The sequence below is a fragment of the Podarcis pityusensis genome (assembly GCF_964106645.2).
Source record: "Podarcis pityusensis genome assembly, chromosome: 15".
NCBI classification, from domain to species: Eukaryota; Metazoa; Chordata; class Lepidosauria; order Squamata; family Lacertidae; genus Podarcis; species Podarcis pityusensis.
In genome coordinates this window covers 33,926,939-33,943,485 of record NC_138040.1, presented here as the reverse complement: position 1 = coordinate 33,943,485, position 16,547 = coordinate 33,926,939, and the positions used below count along the sequence as shown (strand labels likewise).

The 16,547-nt window shown below is 46.2% G+C and overlaps 1 protein-coding gene and 1 long non-coding RNA gene across 3 annotated transcripts in view; one reads left to right on the top strand and one right to left on the bottom strand.

Annotated features, from left to right (window-relative positions):
- The window catches only part of LOC308463895, a 288,783-nt gene that overhangs the window by 119,899 nt on the left and 152,337 nt on the right, over positions 1 to 16,547 (top strand). The gene's annotated exons all lie outside the window — the stretch shown is intronic.
- SLC37A2 (solute carrier family 37 member 2) overlaps positions 14,328 to 16,547 on the bottom strand; it is a 57,370-nt gene continuing 55,150 nt past the window's right edge. Inside the window, 1 exon segment of the mRNA XM_080982683.1 lies at positions 14,328 to 14,717. The gene's annotated coding sequence lies outside the window, so the exon portion shown is untranslated.

Sequence of the window (16,547 nt, the reverse complement as noted above, 5' to 3'; positions counted from 1 at the left end):
AAAAACATCTTTAATCTTGATCTTTAATCTTAATCTATCATTAACTTTAACCTGTGCAGCTGGAAACCACTTATTTTCAGTCCAACATCACTTTAACATTCCTTAATTTTGCAATGTTTCTGAAGATAGTCCTTGAATTTCTTCCAGTCTTCCTCCATCGACTCTTCTCCCTGGTCACGGATTCTACCAGTCATTTCTGCCAGTTCCATATAGTCCATAAGTTTCATCTGCCATTCCTCCAGTGTGGGAAGTTCTTGTGTCTTCCAATACTTTGCGATAAGTATTCTTGCTGCTGTTGTTGCATACATAAAGAAAGTTCTATCCTTTTTTACCACCATTTGGCCGACTTTTAATTAATTAATTTGACACCTTTTTTTTTTACAACAGATGAGTCACAAAGCAACTTATGTTAAAGTACAGTAAAAGAGAAAAGAACAAGCATTGCCATAATTAATACTGAAAGTGCTCAGTCAAAACAATCAACTAACAAGGAAAATATCCTTTCCTACTGTTATGTATTGAAGTTCTCACCCTGGCCACCAGGAGTATTGTGTATGTAGTTTTCACTCAGGTCCACGTCAGTTATTTTAGGCGAGAAACCCTGGGTTGTTGTTGCTACAATGTTGACAGCCGGCTGCCTATAAAAGCAGGCCGGCTGAGCTGTTTGCTGTTCAGTTCTGTTCCAGCTTACAAATAAAGAGCTGCTTTGGAGAAATTGCTGTGTCGTCTGCTATGTCTACCCACTATTCAACACCCACCTATCCAAAAGATGGGCACCAAGAACTTAATGGCCAGAAAAGTGAACCATATCAAGCGCCAAATGCTTGGGAGAGCAAGGATATCTTTGCCTGACATCTAAGAGCTGGCAGTGTTGGTGAGTCTTGGGGGCAGAGAGTCTATCATCAGTTACTGCTGTTTTGAATGGTCACAAGGTAGCAAGCCTTATTTTATAATAAGCATCTGTGTAGATCTACCAGGTCCTACTTGCTATCTCCAACTCCTCGAAAGATTCCATTAACGGTGTCTCCGAAAATTTTTACACATCACTTGGGAAGACAGGCGAACTAATGCCAGTGTACTGGAAGAAGCAAAGATCAGTGTTGAAGCAAGGATTCTTCAACATCAACTTCATTGGACTGGTCATGTTGTGCAGATGCCTGATGATCGTCTTCCAAAGCAACTACTCTATTCCGAACTTAAAAATGGAAAGTGTAATGCTGGCGGTCGACAAAAGAGGTTTAAAGACTGTCTCAAGGCAAATCTTTAAAAATGTAGTATAAACACCAAGAATTGGGAAACACTTGCCTGCGAGCGCTCCAGTTAGAGAACAGACTTTACCAAAGGTGTCATGGGCTTTGAAGACACTCAAACTCAGAACGCAAGGGAGAAACGTGCTAAGAGGAAGGCACACTTGGCAAATCCACACTGTGATCAACTCCCGCCCGGAAACCAATGTCCCCACTGTGGAAGGATGTGTGGATCCAGAATTGGCCTCCACAGTCACTTACGACTCATTGTTAAGACCGTGTTTATGGAAGACAATCTTACTCAGCTATGAGTGATCGCTAAAGAAGAAGATCGGTGTAGACAATTCAGAGACAATGCATGTTCTGACTTGGTATAAAGTAGAGTCCTATGTGTCCATGGGGATGACCCTGGGGGAGTCACAAAGGGGAGTTCTGCTTCCAAAAATGATATTGCCCTGCATGGGTGTGTTCATGCTCTAAATTAAATTGTTCCCACTTAGCTCAAGTTACACAGGCATTTGTAACAGAGCAGAATCTCCGACGACTTTCATTCAGTCAGCGCCCCCCGATCACTAATGCCAATCCTCAGAGCGCCACTCGTTCGCTGGAAATTTCATGGGTACTTCCAGAAGGGCCAAACCAATAAAACGTGATTGCCCTGGTTACCACGCACAATGAGATCTCCAGCGAGGGAGCCCTAAAGAACTCCATTAACGTTTATAGGTGCTGAATTAAAAGTACAGATTCAATTAAGAGACACAGCTACGGAGACATAGCGGTTGGTGAAAAGCAACGGGTTGACGGGGGGAGGCGGGAATGTGGGAGGTCTGGCAGAGTCCCTCTCTCATCTGCTGAAGGAGGCCATGCTGATGCGCCTAGGTGAAGAGGCACCTGCAGGCCACACTGCCCAGCCACCCGTTTTATCTGCCCCACAGGCAGCTGTCGGAAGTGAACCGAGAGCCAAGACAGGGCACTGGAGCCAAGGACCAGGCAGAGACACACCAGAGCTGAGAACAGGCCACTTAATGCATGACCAGAAGACAGGAAATGCATCATCCAAAAAGAAAAGAAAAAGAGAGGCGGGTGGGGTGGGAGACAAACACACACACACACACACACACAAAGATTTGCATCAGATGTGCATATGCTAATTTATATGTGTAGACACACAAATAGTTAGCTATAATTTCAATAGAAATACAGTCATACCTCAGGTTGAATGTGCTTCAGGTTGAGTGCTTTCGGGTTGCACTCTGCGTCAACCCGGAAGTAACAGAGTGCGTTACTTCTGGGTTTCGCCGCTCGCCCATGCGCAGACGCTCAAAATGACATCACGCACATGCGTGCCGTCGCATCTTACGTTCCATTCAGGATGCGAACGGGGCTCCGGAACGGATCCCGTTCGCATCCTGAGGTACCACTGTACCATGGTGGGTTTCAGCAAACTTGCATGCCTCCAGTCAGCAGAGGGCAGGGTTGAGACTAACAGGTAGTCAGGGAAAATACCCTTTCTTGCCAGAATCCCAGCTCCACCTGTTCCTGTTCCTGTTCCTCCTCTTCCTCTTCCTCTTCCTCTTCCTCTTCCTCTTCCTCTTCCTCTCTCTCTCTCTCATGTCACTGGGAATGGCATGGAGGAAGAAATACGTCACAACTTCTTCTTTAGTGAGTATAAAATGGGAATTTAAAAAAACAAAAACCCAGATAAAATCTAACCACCCCTCTATCCCATCAGCGTTTTTTGCATGCAAACATGTGAGGCCCCCATCCTGCAATGGCGTTAATTCTACATCAGGCTTTTGTTTTTGTTTCTTTCTTTGTCAGTTATCGCTTCTGCAACTCTGTAATGATGCAGCTGGTGTTGATCACACACCTATAACCCAGGGTTGAGCTGTGGTGGCAGCAAGGGCAGGGCGGGGGGAAATAAGTAACCACAAATTTCACCAATCTCCCCCTGTCCAGCTGTGAAATCCTTTCCCCATGAGCAAAACATGTTTTCACCAGCTAGCAATAAATGTAAAAAAAAGTGCAAATAATCCAACTAGAGGATCTATCATCTGCCTCTACCTGCCTGCATATATATTAGGGATAGTCAAATCTGTCAGTGTGGAGGCAACATGAAAATTGCAATCACACACACACAATGCATCTGTATTCCAATTATCCACTATATACTTTTTTTTTTGCCAAATACATCGCAAAAATTAGGGTGCGCATTAGATTTGATGGCGCCAGCAAATACTTTTTTTGGTTTCAAGGTTTTGAAAGTTGAGGTGTCCTTTAGATGCGATGGTGCATTAGATTCACATAAATATGGTACATAGGCTGGATCTAGACCATGGGTAGGCAAACTAAGGCCCGGGGGCCGGATTTGGCCCAATCACCTTCTAAATCTGGCCCGCGGACGGTCCGGGAATCTGTTTTTACATGAGTAGAATGTGTGATTTTATTTAAAATGCATCTCTGGGTTATTTGTGGGGCATAGGAATTCGTTCATTTCCCCCCCTTCAAAATATAGTCTGGCCCCCCACAAGGTCTGAGGGACAGTGGACCGGCCCCCTGCTGAAAAAGTTTGCTGACCCCTGATCTAGACACATCAAAGAAATGTTTCAGTTAAAAGCGTTGCAAACATTGTATGGAAAATTGAGTAAGCAAAATCAGAACTCCACAGCGTCAATCAGGTGTCACGATGTTAGAATGCATAAACAACGCATATAAAGTGTTTTTTCTTTGCCAATGTAGCTGAGTCCGTAGTTTTCAAGATAGCTCACTAAGAGCAAAATCCTGTGCACATTTACTCAAAACTAAGTCCTAATTGAGTTCAAGGCCTTGTAACCCTTCAAATCCTAAACTCGCTTACTAGGGAGTAGGCCACATGGATCTCAACTGGATTTACTTTTGAGTAAACATAATTAGGTTTATCCTATTACACCATTGTGCAGGAACAAGTCCCACTGGACCTTGTGGGGCCTGCTTCCGGCATACAAGCTTGTGTTGTAAAAGGATCGCAGAGAAGATATCGTACACTTGGAAAGTTCAGAGTAGGGCAAGCAACATGAACAGGAGGTTGGCACACATTCGGCGTAAGGAAAAACTAAAGTGTTCTGGTTCTTTTAGTTTAGGGGGAAAAGCAAGAGGGCACATAATAAAATTTTATAACCTGGTTCAGGGTATGAAGTAACTGGAAAGAGAAATAAGGCCCCCCCCCCCCACTTTCTTTTCTTATCAGGACTTGGAGAGGGTCACCCAATGTCTTTGACTCTCCAGATTCAAGAAAAACAGATACAGTGGTACCTTGGGTTAAGTACTTAATTCGTTCCGGAGGTCCATACTTAACCTGAAACTGTTCTTAACCTGAAGCACCACTTTAGCTAATGGGGCCTCCTGCTGCCGCTGCGCCACCAGAGCATGATTTCTGTTCTCATCCTGAAGCAAAGTTCTTCTGGCTTATTTCTGGCTTAGTGGAGTGTGTAACCTGAAGCGTATATGTAACCTGAAGCGTATGTAACCTGAGGTAGCACTGTATTTGAAAACACTGTTATACACTTGACCATCATTGAACATCACAAGATGTTTCACATAGTAGTAGCACCACCTAGTGAGCTGATTTAAAAATACTTTAAAAAAAACCCAAACATCTAGGACAGAGCTTTCCAATCTGTGTATCACATATATGTTAAGTGTGTCGGCTGCAGTGTGTAGATGTGTCCAACGAACGCTCCTGGCACTCTTCCCGGGCCTGGAAAGGGGTTAGTTTAACCTCCAGTTTGCTAGTAAAACCGAATTACTGTGTCACGAAACGATGCATGTCTAAAAAGTGTGTCACTTGCATGAAAAGTTGGAAAGCTCAGATCTAGAGGAATAGATGGCCCTTTCCAGTTCTTTTCACATTACAAAGTAATAACTCAGATTTGAAGAGCGGTAAATAAATATCGCCTCAAACACAATACAGTTAAGAATTGACTGTTCACACATTCAGCTGAGAGTCATCAAGTGGGAAGAAATGTTTGGTGTAAATGCAAATGGCTGAATCAAAGCACCATGCTGCCACTTTAAACAGTCATGGCTTCTCCCAAAGAATTCTGGGAGCTGTAGTTTGTCAAAGGTGCTTAGGAGACCCCTATTCCTCTCCCAGAGTGGTTTGACCTTCCAAATGGAAGGTCGGCGGTTCAAATCCCCACGACGGGGTGAGCTCCCGTTGCTCTGTCCCTGCTCCTGCCAACCTAGCAGTTCGAAAGCACGTCAAAGTGCAAGTAGATAAATAGGAACCGCTCCGGCGGGAAGGTAAATGGCGTTTCCGTGTGCTGCTCTGGTTCGCCAGAAGCAGCTTAGTCATGCTGGCCACATGACCCGGAAGCTGTCTGCGGACAAACGCCGGCTCCCTCGGCCCATGGAGTGAGATGAGCGCCGCAACCCCAGAGTCGGTCACGACTGGACCTAATGGTCAGGGGTACCTTTACCTTTACCTTTAAGCTTATGGTGTGAATATGGCCTTAGATACCTCTTCTTGCGACTTGGGTGCTGAATGTTGGTTTGTCTCATGCCAAGATTTGAGAACCTTCCTTTTAAAGCAAGCGCGGCTCAACCAACGAAGTGCAAGAGATGTCGAATGCGTGCTCAGAAGAAAATGGATCAGCCCCTCCACTTTGGCACATCTTCTTTCGTGCTTGAGATTCTTAAAGCCGGCAAGTGATCCTTCTCCAGAGACAACACTGGAGTTGGTTTTGCAATTCAAAGCACGTGCACCAACAGAGTCCTCAAACAGCGTGTATTTATCTTGCCCTGTGCAGAAAAAAATAAAAAATACCTCCCTTGCCTTCTCCTTTAAACACACAAACATCATAAATAAAGCAGAATGAAATGTCTTTTTGTGTTCCTCCTTTCGGACCATGTTTGAGAGGCTTTCATTTCAGCTGCTTTGCAAATTATTTTGAGTAAGGTGACCAGACGAAAAAGAAGTCAGGGCTGCTGAAATTCCCTCTTCTAAATAGCTATTAAAGGTGTCAGACCTTTCTTTTTGCACCTTTATGTTTGAGCTACTTCCCTTAAGTTACCAGTAACTACACACACAAAAAAAAAACAGGGATGGGGTCTCTGTGGCTCTCCAGATGTTGGTGGATTACAACTCGCATCAGCAGTCTTCTTTGTGGCTATTAAAGTTGCAGGATCTCTATCCTTGGTTCCCCCCACCTTCCTTATATTTAAGCTACTTTCCTTAGTTACTAATACCGTGCACCCCCCACTCACATACCCTATAAATTAGGGAAGGACCAACCAGATGTTGTTGGACCCCAACTTCCACCCGTGCCACACGGCCAATGGTCAGCTGCACGGTGGAGTTGTTCTTGAACTCTCATAATAGCTATTGCATATCCCCAATGAATGTCAATGGGACTTACTCCTAATTCCTGACTCCTGAATTAAAACCTATTTAATTAATTAATTGGATTTAATTAAATATAGCTTGCTTAAGGATTGTATATGGTGTACATCCTGGACTTGATTCGTATGCTAGGAAGTAACCAGTAACAAAATTTGTTACAATGACCGCTCCCCACATCAAATGGGGGGGTGTCTTTTGTGTGGTTGCGTGCAGCCCCCCGGATCCCACTGTGGCTCCCGGTAGTACGGGCTGGCTTTGCCCTCCCCAGGCTGGATACCTGGAGGTCTCTGCCTACCTCAGCCAATTGCCCAATCCCACCTGGGGAGGTGTTGCCAGAGTAGGGGGAGGGACTGCCCTGTCCACACAACAGAAGGTGAATCTTACCTGCCAGTTGGCTCCAGAGATTCAGTTGGCTCCAGAGATTCTCCCACCCTGCCCTTCCTCAGTTAAGCTTTCTTTTGCAAGTTAACCTCTTCTCCACAGGTACGCGGGTGCTGCTATGTCATGGTCGCTGCTGAAGGGCTGGAAAGGAATTTTCCTGCATTGGAAGGTTTTGCCTTCCCCGTAGCATAACGTCACAACTTTGGTGCTTTCAGGCCTTGGGCGGAATCCTTTAGTCTATCTTCCTAAATGGGGGGGGGGGGTGAAGCGGTGACCCACGCCCCCCTTGCGGCGATCCCAGGGTTCCCCATTAAAGGTTTCTTGAGGGGAGGCATTGGCCATATGCTGAGAGGTTGTCATTGCTCTCCCCTCCAATGGCGGCAAAACGGGGGCAGGCTCTATGCTTGAACATATGTTCTCCAGAGCCAGCCCAATCCCCACACTTTCTGGATAACCCTGATGTCTCTCAGCTCCCCAGCTGGGGACTGGGAAGGATAAACGCCCAATGCCTGAGCCAAGGTCTCCCTACATCTGAAACTTAATACAATTGTGGCCAATTTTAATCCCATCGCACATTGTCTTGAGTCATTATTCTGCTCAGGGGTTGCCTGGGGTTGGGGGGACTCCACTTGTCCACGCAAACATTACCATTCATCCTGTTGTGCTCTATATGTTGTAACTATTGCATCTACGTAACAAGGTATTGTGGGACGCGGGTGGCGCTGTGGGTTAAACCACAGAGCCTAGGACTTGCCGATCAGAAGATCGGCGGTTTGAATCCCCGCGACAGGGTGAGCGCCCATTGATCGGTCCCTGCTCCTGCCAACCTAGCAGTTCGAAAGCACGTCAAGTGCAAGTAGATAAATAGATACCGCTCCGGTGGGAAGGTAAACGGCATTTCCGTGCGCTGCTCTGGTTCGCCAGAAGCGGCTTAGTCATGCTGGCCACATGACCCGGAAGCTGTACGCAGGCTCCCTCGGCCAATAAAGCGAGATGAGCGCTGCAACCCCAGAGTCGGCCACTGGGCCTAATGGTCAGGGGTCCCTTTACCTCTACCTTTAATAAGGTATTGTATTTGTTTTGAAAATTGCAGCCTTGCAGAAGTTAATTCTGAAGCAAGACCCACCATTTCCAACAGGGCTTACATTCAAGTAAGCGTGTATAGGATTGCCGTTGATTCCTCGTAAGAGCCTGATGCAGCACCCAGTTAACTGCCCTTACGGATTGCTTTGCATGCCTTTTTCTCGCCCTCCCCGCCTTTACTGGAGGAATCAGCACTTAATAAAATAACATCAGGCACAGATGTTGCTCAGTGTGTTAAGTTCCAAGGAGGTGAAGTCAATTAGACTTCAGGTTTATACTGTAAATAAACACTGCACTTGGCACCAGTGTGTTTAATAATACCAGTGGAAAGATCTGTCGGGTAATTAGTCTGACTGCCACCTTGGCACATATTTTCCCCGGCGGAGAAAAGATCAGGCTGTCTTCGGCAAAAAGGACCCTTTAAAAGATTAATTTATTTCCAGCATATATTGCCTAAAAAAAAAAAAAAGGACTCGGGCACAAAACTGCATCTCACATCTGGAGAACAGGTCGGTTATTACACATCTGGTTACAATGTACCTCTTAATGAACAGTCGTGGTGGCTCTCGGCTTGCTGAGAGCCAAATATCTCAGGCTACTCTGCTATTTGGATGGACCGGGAGGCTCTTCCAACAGCCAGGTGCCCCAGAGGCTGGATCCAGTAGAGGTTTTTCAGTACTAACAGTACTGCAAATGGGCGTCGTATTTATATATCCTACTCATGCTGCTTAGTGGTGGAAATAGGGGTGTTGTTAGCAAGGGGCAATGGAGTCCCTATTAGTTTGTTTTTACAGTGGGTCCCAGACAAGGGTGCCAATTAGAATAAAATATTTGGGGGAGAGTAATCTCCCCCCTGCATAATCGATCGCAATACAGTGGTACCTCGGAAGTCGAACAGAATCCATTCCGGAAGTCCGTTTGACTTCCAAAACGTTCAGAAACCAAGGCGCAGCTTCCGATTCGCTGCAGGGTTTGCAGCGCTTGGGAGCCAAAACGTTTGACTCGCAAGGCATTCAGAATCCAAGGTACGACTGTATGTGGTACATGCATACACCATTTGAATGGCAATTCCCATCAATTTTGCAGGGCCCGGATTCCTCAAATATTTTAGGGGGGGGGGCAAAGGGACCCCTGCCCCTAGGAGTAGGCTCCTATGGTCCCAGCCCAGGAGGGGGGCAAGTGCCATTTTGTTCTTCTCCACAAGCAGCAAAATGCTTTGGGCAAGTCCTGGTGAACACTTTCACCTCCTGGGAACAGGGGTGCATAGCCAACAGAGGGCTCGTCCACACTTCCACTTGCCCTGTGTCTAGAGCCAGTGTGGTGTAGTGGTTAAGAGTGGTGGACTTGTAATCTGGTGAACCGGGTTCAATTCCTCGCTTCTCCACATGCAGCTGCTGGGTGACCTTGGGCTAGTCCCACTTCTCTGAAGTCTCTCAGCCTCTCTCACCTCACAGAGTGTTTGTTGTGAGGGAGGAAGGGAAAAGGAGATTGCTAGTCGCTTTGTGACTCCTTAGGGTAGTGATAAAGTGGGATATCAAATCCAAACTCTTCTTCTTCTAGAAAGCATGGGTCCAAGTGGTTTTCCACTTGGCCTGTGCTTTCTAGACTTGGGTCTGAGCAGTTATGCCTTTGCTCCCCCCCCCCCGCCCTGGAAAACACGTTCTTTAGCGCTAAATTGGAGCAAACGGAAAACACCATTGCTGTCCATCCCCATTCAGTGCTAAACTATGGGTTTTCCCAGGAGAAAGCAACGGGGCAAATGGAGGTGCAGGCAGTCCAGCTCTGTTCTCCTGCCCCATTGCTTCAATCGCATTGTTCCACAAAGTTTGACCCCCCCCCCACCACCCCATCCCACTATTCACTCATCAGCAAAGCTATCTTGGGGCTTTCTGCCTGAACGCATGTGCTTCATTATGATGAAGGTTTTGATGCTTTGGGACTATACAGCTTGACTCACTAGATCTATGCCAGGGCAATCCTGATGAAATAAATCCTAGCTTGTTTTAATTGCTTGAGGTTTCAGCCAGCTAAATGAATAATGAATTGATTCTTTATCTGGGAGTAGGTTCTGGTGAATTCAGTGGGGCTTACTTTGCAACAGAAAGGCATGAAATGGCACTGTACTTGTGCGTGAACTTGCTTATCTCTTCCTTCCCTGTGCATGATTAGAACTCGCCTCCTGTGCATGTCTAAAAGTTTTAGTATGAAAAGGTCCCCATTGCACACTCTGGCTACACTAAGGCTCCCAGCTATGGGTAATTTTACAGAGTGCATTTTGCATGAGGACCTTCAGCACCATTACCCAATAGAAAAGTGGATGGGATTGGGATCAGGTTAGGATTCAGAGCACTCCAGTCCTACAAAGTTTGCACTGGTTCCTAATTTGCTTCCAAGTCTCATTCAGGATTACATTGGCATATAGAGGCCTAGAAAACTTGGGTCCAAAATACCGATGGGGCACCTCCTTCTTTGCGGGCAAGCTCTGGTGTTGAAGTCAGCTAGAGACACCTTGCTGATACTGCCACTACCCATTGAGGTCTGCAGAATTATGGTATGCAGGCTTTTGGCTAATTGAATAATCTAGGGCCTTTTAAACTGGGGGAGGGGTGATTGTTTGTTACTATGGTATATATTTGTGTGTTTTTATATTGTAAACTGCTCTGTGATCCTCGGACGAAGGGCACTAAAGAAATTTAATAAACAAACAAAGCAGCAGGGCCTTATCTGGTGTAGCTCCCAGGCTATGAAATACCCCACCACCACCACAGGGCACTTCTGTGCTTTAGCTTCTGTGCAATTGCTTAAGACTAGGGGTGGACAAATCGATCAACTTTTGTTTCTCAATTTCCTTTTGTTTCTCCATCCCCCCCCCCCACATCAGTTTACTTGCCTGGAGAACTGAACTGCAAAATTCAAAGAGATGCAAATTTCAAAGGACAGCTGTGTTTCAGTTGGTTTACTGCTTCAGAAAATGGGAATTAGTCGGTCTTTTTAATGTGGACTAAAACAAACTCTCACCCCCAACTCCTAGACACCTTTTTGCCAAGATCTTTGCTGTATGATTGAACAACACACAGATTCCCCTTCGTAGTATTGCAATCATTGGCTGTTGTTTTAACTGATATTTTAATGTGTTTTCTGTTACTTTGATAGGTATAAACCCTACCCTTAGCTTTGTGGGTGCACCACTTCATGCTGCAGAACATTATTCCAGCAGAGATTTAACAGACATTCTCGCTTTTCACTCCCAGGTATCCCAACATGACTCTTTCATGCCAGGAGGCTGACGTAGTTGTTCACAATTTTGTTGAGTAGGCAGCCATTTTAATGACTGTCCTGCATCACTTTTAAATTGCCTTTTTTCCTAAGTGTTTGACTATCATTGCACACGCCACCTTGATATTTTATGAATGGGTGGTTTATATAAATACCTTTTATAATAAATAAATTCATGGCTAAGGGACTGAAGTCTTCCCCCTCGAAACCCACTGGGATGTGCACGTAAGAATAGCCTGCTGAATCAGGCTGGTGACCCAGCCTAAGTTGGTTGTCTTGTTTTCAGTGTCACAAACCAGATTCCTAGAAGCCCACATGCAGGACTTGAGAGCACAGCAGCACCACTCTCCCCGCCTGCAGTTTCCAGCAGCCGTTATTCCGAAACACAGTGCCTCCGACCTAGCAAGCAGAAAATAGCCATTGCGGCTAGTAGTCGCCATTGATAGCCTCTATGAATTTGTCTGGTTCTCTTTAGAAGCTGTCCAAGCCCTTGCTGCCTCTTGGGGGGTGTGAATTGCACAGTTTAACGATGTACCGTGCGAAGAAGTACAGTGCTACCTCAGGTTAAGAACTTAATTCGTTCTGGAGGTCCGTTCTTAACCTGAAACTGTTCTTAACCTGAGGTACCACTTTAGCTAACGGGGCCTCCCACTGCCGCCACACGATTTCTGTTCTCATCCTGAAGTAAAGTTCTTAAGGTACTGAAGTTCTGAGGTACTATTTCTGGGTTAGCGGAGTCTATAACCTGAAGCGTCTGTAACCTGAGGTACCACTGTACTTTGTCTGGAATCTTCCAGAATTCAGCTTCGCTGGATGTGACTGCAGAACGCCCCCCAAGGACAGGGTCAAGCGCCCCTCTCAAGACTCCGAACCTGAGTCCACCTCCCACACAAGCCACGCCACACAAGCCGCTGGCACCCAGATGACTGAGGGCGTGAGCCGGGCACAACGTGAAATATACGAGTTGGGCATGCTGCATGTCTCAAGAGCAGCTGCTCTGCTCCGTCTTTTGCGAGCTGTGAAGAAAAGAGGTGCAACGCATAGGCCTGCAGGAGGTGTGTGTGTGTGTGCCGATTCTTTGAAGGTGGGTGGCATGCCTGAATTAGACCTCCGCTACGGACTGCCCCATCGCTAGGGCTGTAATTGCAAGCAGGTGACCGTAGAGCTTTCATGTCTTTTCATTAGCCTCCCAGACCCGGAAAAGCTGGCGTTGTCCCCTTACGGGACTCCGTGGGTTTAAATGCACCTTCCAGCTGGAGCCCAGGCACACAAGGCTAATTCACCAGGTCACAGGAAGTTTCCTTCGACTGATGCAAAAGGCCTAAGATGTGTTGATGCCTAAACTAGCACTTAACGGATAAACCCTCTCCTCCAACAGGAAGCTGCCTTACCACAAGTTGGACCAATGGTACATCAGCTGGAGTATTGTCTACATCACTTGCAGTGGTAGATCTCTGGCCCAGGGGCCAAATGTAACCTTCCACATCTCTCTGGCCATGCTCCCTGCCAGCTCTGCTTTGCACCCTGCCTCGCATCTAGCCTGGCTGGACTTTGTCTTCGAACTCCGACAATGCCACTGGTTTGGTCTGAATATGTGTTTTTGTGTGTGTGAACTAACTTACTTTCTAAAGGCAAGATTTACATTTGCTGCCCCACCCACTTTTGTCTCTGGCTCCACCAACACTAGCATGTGGAACCCCTACCCACTGCCAAGGTGGTTGCCTAGAAGGGAAAGCTGGAAAATTTCCTTGCCCCGCTTTAAAATATAATCTGAAGCCTTATAGTACAGTGGACACTCGGGTTGCGAACGTGATTCATGCGTGAGGCATGTTCGCAACCTGCAGCACCTGCGCACATGTGGGTTGTGATTCAGTGCTTCTGCGCACGCGCGAAATGCGATTTAGTGCTTCTGCACATGCACAAGCACCGAAACCCGGAAGTAACCCATTCCAGTACTTCCGGGTTTCGGCGCGTCCGTAACCCAAAAAAACACAACCTGAAGCGTCTGTAACCCAAGGTATGACTGTATAATATATACGCTCACTGGGGTGTCAATCACACTGTGCTCAACTCATTTCCAAGTCAGCCTGAACAAGATCACAGCCGTATGAGATTGCAGTTGTACAGATCACTGCTCTTTGGCTGGTATGTCGGGACCTGCTAGTGAGTTATGGCCTTATCTAAGGTGGGTTGCAACAGGAGCACGACCAGCCTGCAAATGTAAGATTAAGAAATAGGGCTCCAAATGCTCGGTGGGTTGAAAGTGGGTCCTGAGTCTGAAAAGGCTGATACCTGGCACAGATGTTAACTCGGAACCCAGAGTTTTCAGTAGCACTTTCTGCCCGGTAAGCGTGCATAGGATTGCAGTTGATTTCTAGTAGGAGTATTGTGCAGCACCCAGAAAACTGCCCTTGGGGGTTGCTTTGTAGCCACTTTGAAGAGTTACAGAACTACATGTAAGGTGTACTCTCACTCCCAATGACAACAGTTAGAAGGGTATAGCTGCTCCCACTGGGCCACAAACAGGGTGATACAGCAACTCCCATATGGGGAAAGTTTACAAGATATGGGGCTTCCTAGACAATATGGTAAGAGGCGTATAAGATGTAGAGGAAGCAGACAGAAAAGGTTTTCTGCTTCTCTTGTGATACTAGAACGTCCAATGAAGCTGAACATTGGAAGACCCAGGACCAAAACTTTCTGTAAGAGGTAGTGATGGCCACCAAGCAAGATGGCTTTAAAGGAGACACATTCACGGAGGATGAAGCTACCAGAGTCTACTAGCCACATCCCCACTGTTGAAAGAGCTGTTGAGTTCAGGTCCTGATTGCAAGCTTCTCAGAGGCCTCTGGTTGGCCACTGGAAGAACAGGACGATGGACTAGATGGGCCTTGGCCGGACCCAGCAGGTCCTTCTTATGTTCCCTTCACTCCAGGAGACAGAAAAATACCACCGACAGGTCCCGTGCCATTTTTAATAATAAAAAATCGCAGTAACAAAAGGGCAATCGATACAAAAGAGATGCTTTGGATATGGCACGGATCTCAAATATGCCAGCTTTTCTTTTTCTCCTTTGGTTCCACGGCATCATGTTCCCCTGTTCCCTTCCGTCAGTTATTATTCTTATTTTCTTTTTTTAAAAAAAGTGTGAAGCTTGGTGATCAGCTTGACTGGCGTTCGGCAAGAGAGTTCACTTTTGTTTCTGGAGCACATCCCGTTTCAGCTTCATTTATTCCTCCCGCTGTGAACAAGGGGAGCGGGCAACAAAACCAACCGCCTCCGGCAAGGCTCTCCCTGTTGCCTCGATGGTTTCCTCCGGTCACGTGGGTCTCCATCAAAATTCTTTAAAGCTGCAAGGGCAAAGAGAGGAATTAGAAATGTCATCCTGGTGGACACCCCAATGCAGGCGCGGGGGGGGGGGGGTACCCTTTCAAGGGCCGGCACATTTAAAGGAAGAGCAATAGAGACAGATTTTTCAGAAGGCTTCCAAGCTAAAGCAGTTCCTGTTGCATTCTCTCTGGCTTGGGCACAGTCCTTGGGTGAGATATATTGGACATTTGGATTTCTTTTACAGCTGCTAGATTTATTTGGCAATCAGAGTCTGTGGTTTTTGCTTCACAGTTGTACCTTGGATCCCGAACGCCTTGCGAGTCGAACGTTTTGGCTCCCAAAAGCCGCAAATCTGGAAGTGAGTGTTCCGGTTTGCAAACGTTCTTTGAAACCCAAACGTTTGACGTGGCTTCCGATTGGCTGCTCCTCCAGCCAATTGGAAGCCGTGCCTTGGTTTCCGAACGCTTTGGAAGTCGAACAGACTTCCGAGGTACCACTGTATTTTGTTTTAATCTTATTGTTTCATTTTGGTTGTAGGCTGCATATATTTCAACCCTGGTGCTTTTGGGTGGATGAGAAATGCTTTTTGATAAATAATTTATAAAATTATCATTATAGATCACATACATCAAGCTTCTGCAAGTTGTGATCCTTACATAGCCCAAATGTCACAGAATGCATTAAAAAGGAAGTATTGGAAGACTTGGGGGGAACATTTCAAGCAGTTTTTAAAAAAATGCAACCAACTCCACTTGAAGCAGGGGGTAGGTTGGGGCACCAAAAATTGGCCCAATAGGAATTGAGCATCCTCATTGGGTACAGGATGCTAAATATCTGGTGTGCGTTTGTGTAATACAGATCTGGAGGCTAGTGGTGAAATGGGAAAGGGCATGGCTGGCAGAAGAACAGGTGCTCCGCACACTGCAACAATTTGTTGCAGCTCATAATAATAGTAGTAGCAATAGTAATAATAATAATAATAATAATAATACTGTGATGACCTAGACCAGTGGTTCCCAATTAGCTAATTACTGAGGACCCCCTATTTTTCAAAAGCCAAACCACAGACCCCCTACTTTTGACAATTTTGATTACTCTGCGGCAGTTACCTCTACAAAGTAATTTTTCCGAACAAAATGTAGGGCAGCCCCTAATAAGCAAAGGATTTTAGGTATACTAAAAACAGACCATAAAATTTGTGATATTAGCCTGCAAAAAAAATGACAAAAATTTAGTTGGGGGGAGGCAAGGAATGGGACTGCAGACCCCCTGGGTGCGTTCCATGGACGCCCAGGGGTTCCTGGACCCCTAATTGGGAGCCACTGACCTAGACAGAAAGTTACCCTTAAGGACAGGCATCTATTGTGCATTTATGCCATTTGATGCCATATACCAGTCTGTATTTCCCATATACCAGTCTGTATTTAATCAGGATTTACATTTTCCATGCTAAGTTTTTTTAAATAAAAAAAATAAGAAACACCTGTTGCCAGTGTCTTGTGTGCGAGATCTGAATTTGCATTCTGGAAGCACCCTCTGGATGAAAACTGGATTTAAATGCCCATCCACCATGTTCATCTTGCAATATGAACCTATTTCTGTTCTTTCTGACCAAAGCTGGATGTCACCCAGCAGCAGATGGCTGCTCACAGTCATATTGCTGCTGGAGGGGCGAGAATGGCAGCTAGGTGCAAATGCATCAGCAGATAATCTTCAGTGGCGCATTTGCACTGCAATGACTTTGCTGCTTGTAAACATAAGTGCTGCAACCGACTGGAGGTCAAAGAAGGAGTGTTGCCCCACCAGGTTGCCCATTCCTGATGTCCCCAACTGCACCCCTTGCTCTAAGC